At 47.6% G+C, this 11,261-nt stretch overlaps 1 long non-coding RNA gene across 1 annotated transcript; it reads left to right on the forward strand.

Annotated features, from left to right (window-relative positions):
• Positions 1 to 410: 410 nt before the first annotated feature.
• On the forward strand, positions 411 to 1,869 carry LOC116984573. The gene is made up of 3 exons (XR_004415070.1): positions 411 to 529; positions 1,339 to 1,341; positions 1,836 to 1,869. It is a non-coding gene; the product is annotated as an uncharacterized LOC116984573 (long non-coding RNA).
• The last annotated feature ends 9,392 nt before the right edge of the window (positions 1,870 to 11,261 follow it).

An 11,261-nucleotide genomic window follows, 5' to 3' on the forward strand; every position in this document is an offset into this window, starting at 1 on the left:
GGGACAGATATAGGAAGCTGGGATCAAGTGCATCCCTGGAGGAGTTTCGGGCGCAAAGGAGTAAAATAAAAAAGGAGATCAGAAGGGCAAAAAGGGGCCAGGAGATAGCTCTGGTGGGTAGTATTAAGGACAATTCCAAAATATTTTATAAATACAGAAGGGGGAAAAGGGTAACTAGAGAGAGAGTGAGACCTCTCAGGAATCAAAGCGGCCATGTCTGTGAGGAGCCACAGGAGATGGGCAAGGTCCTCAATGAGTATTTCTCCTCTGTATTTAACGAGAAGACAGTAGGACGGAGGAACTTGGGGCAGTCAATGGAAGTGTTTTAAGAGCAGTCAGTGTTACCGTCGAAGAAGTACTGAAGGTACTATCATGTATGAAGGTAGACAAATCTCCAGGGCCTGGTTGAAATTTACGAGTCATCCTTAAATACAGGAGAGGTGCCGGAAGATTGGAGGGTGGCAAATATTGTGCCTTTTTTCAAGAGGGGCTGCAAGGAAAACGCTGGGAACTATTGGCCAGTGAGTAGGTATGTTACAAAACTTACCTTCAGCGGCACTGCAGTTCTTTCACTGGCCGTGTGCTCGACTTTGGTGCCTTTGAGAGGGGGGCGGGTTTAAAAAACCGTTTTTCTTCAGCCTGTTCAAATCGATCTTTGTCAGGCTGTTTAGTTGCTGAAGAAAAATCGTTCTGACTGCCGTTTTATTAAGTTTATTAAAATTAGCGCTGGATAATTTAATAGCAGGAGTAAAATTAAAATCATCTTCTAAAGCCGTCAACGCCGACAACAGGATGGATCTCACGTGGGGGACAAAGCAAGGTACACCGTTAATTATTACACATAAACATGCGTCTTAGGATGCCATTAATCAAAATTTCACACTGCGAAAATGTGATTATGTCAATATATGAACCGGCAGTATTTTTTCTGCCGATATGGCGTTCAAATTCACTGCAACCGCAACGTTCCAAACGATCGCGTTCCACAAAATCTCACTCGCAAGATGCTTTAAATGGCCATTAATTTACGGGAATTAAACATTAAATTCCTTCTATTTGACCTATAAATTCATGACAATGAGATTTTAAAATCATGTTATATTGTGAATTCTTGTGTGAATGTTATTTGGACAGGCTATTTAAAAATGTTAACCTTTTCTTAAGAAATGGATAGATGTTTAGATCTAGTAATTGAATTTTGTAATTAGCTACAATTAGGTAACTAACTAATTATATGCTTTAATTTCAGGTCATCCAAGTAAGATTGTTTCATATTTGTTTCAGAATGCTTCAATCTATAATAACTGAAAATGTATTTCAGTTCTCTTAATTTTTAAGAAAGTTATGGGCTTTTGTATGTCATTAATCACAGCTTTTGAGTTACAGTAAGTCAATGGAAAAGCAATAGGGAACAAAATGCTAATTTCTGAGTATGAAAATGGCCATTACCTTTTTAATACTGAAGATATGAAAGTGAATTAGGTGTCAAATTAAACTTATTTTTATGCTTTATCTGATGGGATAAATTGCAGACTTGATTTTTAACATCTCAAAATTTTGTAACATTGCTACAGTGAGCTTAATCTCTAGTTGGAAACATAGAAACATAGAAACATAGAAATTAGGTGCAGGAGTAGGCCATTTGGCCCTTCGAGCCTGCACCGCCATTCAATATGATCATGGCTGATCATCCAACTCAGTATCCCGTACCTGCCTTCTCTCCATACCCTCTGATCCCCTTAGCCACAAGGGCCACATCTAACTCCCTCTTAAATATAGCCAATGAACTGGCCTCGACTACCCTCTGTGGCAGAGAGTTCCAGAGATTCACCAAGTTACAGGAGAGTATTCTGAGGGATAGGTTATACAGGTATTTAGATGTGCAAGGGCTGATTAGGGATAGTCAGCATCGTTTTGCACATGGGAGGTCGTGTCTTACAAATCTGTTTGATATTTTTGAAGATGTGACCAAAAATGTCGATGAGGGCAGAGCTGATGATGTTGTGTACATGGATTTCAGTCCCACAGACGCGACCTTTTAGCGACTGTTTTCGACCTTCAAGCTCGAGGGGCACTCGCCTGGAAAACCTTGAGCTGGATCGACCGTCAGCGATGAAACCTTGACCAACCGCACACACACACACACACACACATCACAAAGGCGGGGGCCAGCGAAAGCGGGGGAGCGCTGTCTGAAATTCACACCCGCGATAAACAGAAAGGCTGTACAGTGTACGGTATGTCCTTTAGAGAGCGCGGGGCAGGGGAGGGGGGGAGAGGAGGGGGGGAGAGAAGGGGGGGAGAGAAGGGGGGGAGAGAAGGGGGAGAGAGAAGGGGGGGAGAGAAGGGGGGGAGAGAAGGGGGGGAGAGAAGGGGGGGAGAGAAGGGGCGAGAGAAGGGGGGAGAGAAGGGGGGGAGAGAAGGGGGGGAGGGAGAGAAGGGGGGGAGAGAAGGGGGGGAGAGAAGGGGGGGGAGAGAAGGGGGGGAGAGAAGGGGGGGAGAGAAGGGGGGGAGAGAAGGGGGGGAGAGAAGGGGGGAGAGAGAAGGGGGGAGAGAAGGGGGGAGAGAGAAGGGGGGAGAGAAGGGGGGAGAGAAGGGGGGGAGAGAAGGGGGGGAGAGAAGGGGGGGAGAGAAGGGGGGGAGAGAAGGGGGGGAGAGAAGGGGGGGAGAGAAGGGGGGGAGAGAAGGGGGGGAGAGAAGGGGGGGAGAGAAGGGGGGAGAGAAGGGGGGAGAGAAGGGGGGGAGAGAAGGGGGGGAGAGAAGGGGGGGAGAGAAGGGGGGGAGAGAAGGGGGGGAGAGAAGGGGGGGAGAGAAGGGGGGGAGAGAGGGGGGGAGAGAAGGGGGGGAGAGAAGGGAGGGAGAGAAGGGGGGGAGAGAAGGGGGGGAGAGAAGGGGGGGAGAGAAGGGGGGAGAGAGGGGGGGAGAGAAGGGGGGGGAGAGAAGGGGGGGAGAGAAGGGGGGGAGAGAAGGGGGGGAGAGAAGGGGGGGAGAGAAGGGGGGGAGAGAAGGGGGGGAGAGAAGGGGGGGAGACACTTTTAAGAAGCCAGACAACTTATAATAAAGTTTAGTGTACATTTTACATTATCGGTCGGTTTTACTTCGTCCTGAAAACTCCAATGAGCCAATTAAAATGCCCGGTCAGCGAAGGAGATTGCCTACTGTAGTGTATTTTGGGTACTTGGAACTGACTCAAAAGAACTCTCAGATACAGGAGTAAACTAACAAGCTTCTTTATTGCAGGACGCCACCATGAGTTTTCTCTAGCGCATGCGTCCCCTCGCACAAGACATAACATATGCTAATTACATTATATACATTACACTGCTCCCCCTTTAACTTGGTGGCGAATAACACCATTTCTAGTACATTAAATATAATTGATTAACACACAGTTGCAAAATTATATTATTACAGTCATCTTACATTACATCCTCGTAACTGTAAACTGTATCTAAACTTAGCACTTATAATCGTTCATTCCACTCATCTTTCTAATCGCTCTAGCTCTACCTGTATCTCTGCCTCTTCCCTTTTTAAATATCCTAATCTAATTTGCAGATTTCTTCCTGTTCTTGAAATTCTGCTAAAGTTAACATTTCCTCTGTTTCTGTTCCTTATTTGTAGGTGGGATCTGACACATGACTGCAGGTTTTCGTTTTTCAGTCGCTCTCTGTCGCTCAATTTCTTGGCGCTACGTATTTATCTGCTCTTGGTGTATAATGACATTCTGCAATGCATAAACATTTGTCCATTGCTCAGTGAAGGAAGCTCCATGCTGGACTATACTGAAGTGTCCTAATCACAATCGGTCCTGCATACTTTTGTCTCGACCGACCAGCCTCTCTTCTTTAGACTTTTCTGTTAACAGCTTTTTGCTCATCGTCACACATTTATTTAACCGTTCTTTGCAACGTTTAAGCCTTTTCTGCTGTTCGTCTATTTGTCTTCTTAAATCACCTTTCTGGTTATTCATCAAGAAGTAGGATCTATATTGTCCTTGCAATACAGCAGTGGCTTTGATTTGCGCTCTGTATATTTCTCTTACTACATAAGCACTACAACTGCTGTACTACAACTGAAGTCTCTCCTATATCGTTTAAGTCTTTTGTATCGTTTCAGCCTTTTCTGTTGTGCGTCTATTTGTCTCCTTAGGTCTTTCCTATACCAACTCATACGGAGTACTGACTGCACTTTTACAGTAGCTCTCTTTAACTTAACCACCGTACTCTTGTAGGCAGTTTGAATGGTAATAGTTGCATCCCTCATTGACTGATATTGCACAAACTGGGAATGCCCTATTTTACATGCTTTGTACCATCTCTGGATCGAAATGACTGCTTGTCGCATAGCTCGGTACCGTACCCTTAATCGGTAACCATGGTATGCAGCTTGCAGAGTGACTACAGCCGCCTTTTGCATCAAGAAAGGCTTTCTTGTAATGCACATTCTTATGAATGACTTAATACAGCGTGCTGCCTTGGTTTTCTCTACCAATACTCTGGCTTTGATCCCGCGGTATAAGGCCTGAATCCACACCACTGCTTCCCTCAAACTCTTATACTGTCTCACTTGACATCTCTTATCTGGCATGCTCTGTATCGTTGCTGTACAGCAATGGCAGACCAGCGTAGTTTCTTAAAATACCAACGCTGTTTATACATCTGATAATAAGTCTGTATGACCTTGACAGATTATGCATGCCCCGCAGTTGCCTTCGAACAAGCATTCCATGGTAGGCTGTGTTCAAAAAGGAACTGCAGATGCTGGAAGATCGAAGGTACACAAAATTACTGGAGAAACTCAGCGGGTGCAGCAGCATCTATGGAGCGAAGGAAATAGGTGATGTTTCGGGCCGAAACCCTTCTTCAGACTGATGGGGGGTGGGGGGGGAGAAGGAAGGAAAAGGGGAGGAGGAGGAGCCCGAGGGCGGGCGGATGGGAGGGTGGGAGGAGACAGCTAGAGGGTTGAGGAAGGGGAGGAGACAGCAAGGACTAGCAAAATTGGGAGAATTCAATGTTAATGCCATCGGATGGCATCGGATGGCATTAACATTGAATTTTCCCAATTTTGCTAGTCCTTGCTGTCTCCTCCCCTTCCTCAACCCTCTAGCTGTCTCTTTGGGAGAATTGGGAGAATTCAATGTTAATGCCATCGGATGGCATCGGATGGCATTAACATTGAATTTTCCCAATTTTGCTAGTCCTTGCTGTCTCCTCCCCTTCCTCAACCCTCTAGCTGTCTCCTCCCACCCTCCCATCCGCCCGCCCTCGGGCTCCTCCTCCTCCCCTTTTCCTTCCTTCTCCCCCCCTAACCCCCCATCAGTCTGAAGAAGGGTTTCGGCCCGAAACGTCGCCTATTTCCTTCGCTCCATAGATGCTGCTGCACCCGCTGAGTTTCTCCAGCAATTTTGTGTACCTTCCACGGTAGGCTGCCTGAAGCAGTACAACGCTTCTGCGTACCTTCATGTAAGTTTTGCGATCACTTTCCATTTGAAGGTGTGCCCTATAATGGGTTTGTACTATTATAGCTGCCAATCTCATTGCCTTGTATTGACGGTATACTCTGTGCCTTCTAAATGCTGCTTGTATTACCGTTGCTGCCTTCTGTTTGGTCCGGTTCTCTCTCCGTACCTTCATACCCCTGAATGCAGCTTGAATAGCTAGGGTTGCCCTTTGGATGGCAATTTCTCTTTGCCTTTGACTTCTGCCACTTTGCATTTGCCCTTTGTCCCTTAGCACTTGACCTGTGTCCCTTTGCACTTGACTTGTGTCCCTTTGCACTTGACCTTTGTCCTTTTGCACTTGACCTTTGTCCTTTTGCACTTGACCTTTGTCCTTTTGCATTTGACCTTTGTCCTTTTGCACTTAGTAAGTAAGTAAGTAAGTAAGTTTTATTTATATAGCATGTTTTAAGTCAACTCGCATTGACACCAAAGTGCTTTACATAAATTAAATAACATGTTTCATTACAAACTATAGAAAAAGGTTAAAAAAAATGAATAAAATGGACACAACACATTATAGAGTTCAACACAAACGTCCCCCCACAGCAGAATCAAAACATTTTCACTGTGGGGAAAGGCACCAGAAAGTTAAGTCCTCTTCCTCTGTGAAACACCCGAGGTCGGGGCCCATTTGTGGCCGTGCAGCCAGTCCGATGATTTTCAGGGCCCTCTTGCCGTGAAGATGGAACTTCGGCGTCGGGTGAAACATTCCTCAGTGGCTTGGAAAAGTCTGGAGCGGCTGCCTCCTCCCTGGAGACCGGGGCACTCGTAGTCCTCAGGCCGCGCCGGTTGGAGCTCCGACCCTGGTGAACTCGATCCCTGGCTCTGCGCCCGCAGCCCCAGCTCCGCGATGTTGGGATCGACGGCTACAACGCTCCAGAGCTTACCGCACGGCGACCCAGTAAGGCATCGCCCACTCCGTGTTGGTATCCCAGCTCTGTGCCACCGCCGCCGAAGCTGTAGTCCCGGCCAGTCCCGACAGGAAACGCCGCTCCATTCTCGATGGTAGGCCGCGAGGACGGGGCGAAGAAGCAGCTTGGAGGGATGCTGCCTCTCCGACCAGGTAGGTGACTAAGAAATAAAGTTTCCCCCTTCCCCACCCCCACCCCCCACATAGAAGACCTCCACTAACATTTTTTAACAGGACTTAGAATAAAATAAAATTAAAAAAAGGTGTAGAGACGGACTGCGGGCAGGCTGCCATACACAGACGGCGCTCACTCCCGCACATCCGCCATCTTGTACCTTTGTCCTTTTGCATTTGACCTTTGTCCTTTTGCACTTGACCTTTGTCCTTTTGCACTTGACCTTGGTCCTTTGAGAGACTCTCTGCCCTCTTTAGTTCAGGCTCCTTGCCTCTGGACACCATTGGAGGTTTTGGCGAGAAATGAGCCATTAAAACCTCCTTACACTCCTCATACATTTTATCTGTGGGTTTTGCTGGCAGCAGTAACATACGTAAGGTTTGATAACCCTCTCTTCCTAAGCCTAATATGAACCATGCTCTCTTCTTCTCCTCTGCAGCGATATCATTGGAAATGAAACAAGCCTCCAAGACTTTGGTCCATTTATCAAAATTACACCCATAATCTAACTGGGGCACGTTTCCTACAATTCGAAAAGCCATGCTACCTGTTGCTATTCAGGTGCACTATCTTCTTTTCTCTCACTGTGTATTCTGCACTAGACTTAATCCTTCTACACACTAAGAAGTGATCCAGCCCACTGACTATTACTAATTCTTATAATAATAGATTTATACTATTAACCAACATTTCATGTTAATAGACATTTAGAACATTTTAACCATATTCCTGCTATGCACACAGATTTACTATTAATAACAGTGACCAATGCATTACATCCAAACAGTCCCGCTTTTACTGTGAAGGAATAGTGAACAACGCATTACATTCAACAGTCCTGCTTTTTCTTTGAAGAATATCACCGGTCCAGCTTGTCGGCCTATGGACTCCGGTGCCTTCTCGACCTCTCGAGCTGTCCCCACCAGTACTTTTGCTGCTGGCCTCGCCAGACCTCCACTTTTGCTGCTTTTGCTGGCTCCTCTGGGCTTCACCGTTGCTTTTGCTGCCGCTGGCTCGCTGCCAAGTCGACTCCCACTGCTCTGCTGACTTGCCTGCCCGCTGCCTCCACAGCCCTCACGACCGGGCTGACTCTACTCCCGACTGGGCTGAAGTGCTAGAGTGCTGTCCTGCTTCTCTCGTGCGGACCCACTCTTTGCTCGGGGCTGGACTTCCTCTCACGTCCAGGCTTTCCCCCTCGGCCAGTCCGCTTCTCTTGCGCGGCCGGACCCTCTCTTCTGCTCACGGTCGGGCTGACTCTGCTCCCAACCAGGCTTTCTCTGCTCACGGCCGTCTCTTGCGACCGGGCTTTCTCTCACGACAGGTCCGCTTCTCACGCGTCGCCGGGCTTTTTTTTCTCGCTGCTGGTCCGCTTCTCACGCGGCCGGCTTTCTCCCTCGACTGGGCTGACTCTTCTCCCAGCCGGGCTGACTTCATTTCGTCGGTGGCTTCACTGGACCTGTCCGTGACCTACCCGGTACTAGGCCCTCACTCGACGTCGTTGGCGGCTCCTGGGCCTGGCTGTGGGCTACACAGCCCTGGAAAACGTCCGAAGTCGGCGGCAGCTGCTGGGCCTCTTCTGCCCCTTTGCCTTGGCTAAATGTTCCAGGTAAGTTGACACCATCGCTGTCCTGCTGGTTAGGCTTCCAGCTTTTGGCTGCTTTCTTCGGTGACACTTACTTACTGCCCCACTTGTTTTCCTTGCTACCTGTTCCGACCTTTCTTTTCTTTGGCGCCAATCCAAAACCGTTTGGCGCCAAATCTTTTGGCTTGGTGCCGTTCCACTTTGTTTCCAAACATAACCTTATTTTTTTCTGACAGTCCTTCTTTCCTTTTCTGTTCTTTTATCCTCTTCATGCTGTTGTTGTGTGTTTTGGTGTAACAATTCACCTAAAACTTATACAAAGACTATTCAGCTTGAGGAATTTGACAAAAGGAAAACTCAGTTTAAAATGAGTAACAATCTGAAGGACGACATCTTGCCACGTAGACACAACATAGAGATAGCCTGACAAAACTCGCCGACTTGTACAGCTGATGTTTTAAATGCAGTCCCCGGCATAGAGGGATCTGCAGGCCTCTCTTGTCCCGCTCGCAAACACCTGCGACACAACTCCGTATCTACAGTTTAAACTGTTAAACAATCCTGTGTGTTGTAAAACAGTCCTGTGGGTGAGTTCACAAACTCTATCCCATCCTCGTCGCCAATTGTAGTGTATTTTGGGTACTTGGAACTGACTCAAAAGAACTCTCAGATACAGGAGTAAACTAACCAGCTACTTTATTGCTGGACGCCACCATGAGTCTCCCCTAGCGCATGCGTCCCCTCGCACAAGACATAACATATGCTAATTACATTATATACATTACACCTACGTCTACCCTCGACTGCCTGTAACTACATAGCGACCCCACTCCACTGCACTACGAGTTCAAAAGAACCATCCCAACCAATTTTTACTCGTGGAAAATTTTTCAACATGCTGAAAATTTTTCCGCGACCTATTTGAGGCCGTGAGTAGGCGAGAACTTTCCTCGAGCATGAAGGAGAGTTCCAGTGACCTCATAGGACCTCCTAGGACCCATGCTGCGAGTTTGAGTCAAGAGTAAACTCTTCTAAACTCGCAGATTAGGTCGCCGCAGTGGGATAGCCCCTTAAGGCATTCGATAAGGTTCCCCATGGTAGGCTGCTCAGGAAGGTTAGATCGCCTGGGATACAAAGGAGAGATATCTGAATGGATCGCAAATTGGCTCCATGGAAGGAAGGAAGCAGAGTGTGATGGTAGAAGGTTGCTTCTCGGACTGCAGGCCTGTGACTAGTGGTGTGCCACAGGGTTCGGTGCTGGGCCCGTTACTGTTTGTCCATCTACATCAGTGATTTGGATGAGAACATACAGGGCAAGATTAGCAAGTTTGCTGATGATGCAAAAGGGGGTGGTTTTGCAAACAGTGATGATGGTTGTGAAAGATTGCAGCAGGATCTGGATCGATTGGCCTGGTGGGCGGATGAATGATTGATGGAATTTAATACAGAGAATTTTGAGGTGTTGCATTTTGGGACGTCGAACATGGGCAGGACCTACACAGTAAATGGTAGGCCTCTGGGTTATATTGTAGAGCAGAGGAATCGAGGAGTACAGGTGCATGGTTCCTTGAAGGTCGAGTCGCAGGTAGATAGTCGGTCAAAAAGGCTTTTGGCAATGTTGGCAATATCATGTGAGGAATAGATTGGGTAGATGCACAGATTATCTTGCCCAGAGCAGGGGAATCGAGGACCAGAAGACATAGGTTCAAGGTGAAAGGGAAAAGATTTAATACACATCGGCAGCACCGTCGAGTATGGCTGCCCAGCCTGCAGCTGCCCGTCTCTTCACCCTTTTTTATTTTTTAGTATGTTAAAAGTTCATTTGGAGGTCTAATCTTTTTAATTTGAGGGGTGGGGGAAGGGGGAAACTATTCTTCTCAGTCCCTACCTGGTCGTAGATGCGGCTTTTCTCCGGGCCACATCTTCGCCCCTTCCTCGCGGCCTACCACTGGGACTGGAGCGGAGTTTCCTGCCGGGACCGGCCAGAACTTCGGCTTCGGCGTGGCGCAGCGCTGAAGCACCATCGCCGAGTGGGCGATGCCTTGCCCAGGTCGCCGTGCGGTGGGCTCCGGAGTGCTGAGACCGCCGACTCCCAACATCGCGGAGCTGTCGTTGCGGAGCTTCCAGCCACGGCGGCGCTGACTCTGAACACCGCGGAGCCTGGCATCTCTCGCCGAGATCGCCAGTGTCGGAGCTGCGACCAGCGTGCCCTGTGGTCTTCGGGAACCGTGGTCTCTGGCAGCAAGCGGCCATGTTGGACGCTCTAAGCCACTGAAGAGTGTTCTCCCGACGCCTATGGCCCATCATCCGGCGAGAGGACCTGAACATCAGGCCGCCGTTGCGGCGACTACGGAGGCCTCAATAGGTCCGACCATTGGTGAACAAGGGGAAGAGGACTGGAATTTGTACCTTCCCTCACAGTGGGAACCATTGTGGGGGGATGTTTTTATGTTTTTTATGTTCAATTCTTTTTTAATGTGGTGTCTTACTTTTATTGGTGTGCTGCAAATGGCAATTTTCTGAATTTCCCTGAGGGTATTAATAAAGTATCTATCTATCTATCTATCTATCTATCTATCTATCTATCTATCTATCTATCTATCTATCTATCTATCTATCTATCTATCTATCTATCTATCTATCTATCTATCTATCTATCTATCTATCTACCTACCTATCTACCTATCTATCTATCTATCTATCTATCTATCTATCTATCTATCTATCTATCTATCTATCTATCTATCTATCTATCTATCTATCTATCTATCTATCTATCTATCTATCTATCTATCTTCCTTCCTTCCTTCCTTTCTTCCTTCCAAGGGGTAACTTTTTCACACAAAGGGTGGTGGATGTATAGAACAAGCTGCCAGAGGAGGTAGTTGAGGCTGGGACTATCCCATCGATTAAGAAACAGTTAGACAGGTACATGGATAGGACAGGTTTGGAGGGATATGGACCAAGCACAGCCAAATGAGTCTAGTGTAGCTGGGACATTATTGGTTGATATGGGCAAGTTGGGCCGGAAGGCCTGTTTCCACACTGTATCACTCTATAACTCTAAGTAGGAATTTCATTGTCCCATTCC

This window comes from Amblyraja radiata, chromosome 2 (genome assembly GCF_010909765.2).
Source record: "Amblyraja radiata isolate CabotCenter1 chromosome 2, sAmbRad1.1.pri, whole genome shotgun sequence".
Classification (NCBI taxonomy): domain Eukaryota; kingdom Metazoa; phylum Chordata; class Chondrichthyes; order Rajiformes; family Rajidae; genus Amblyraja; species Amblyraja radiata.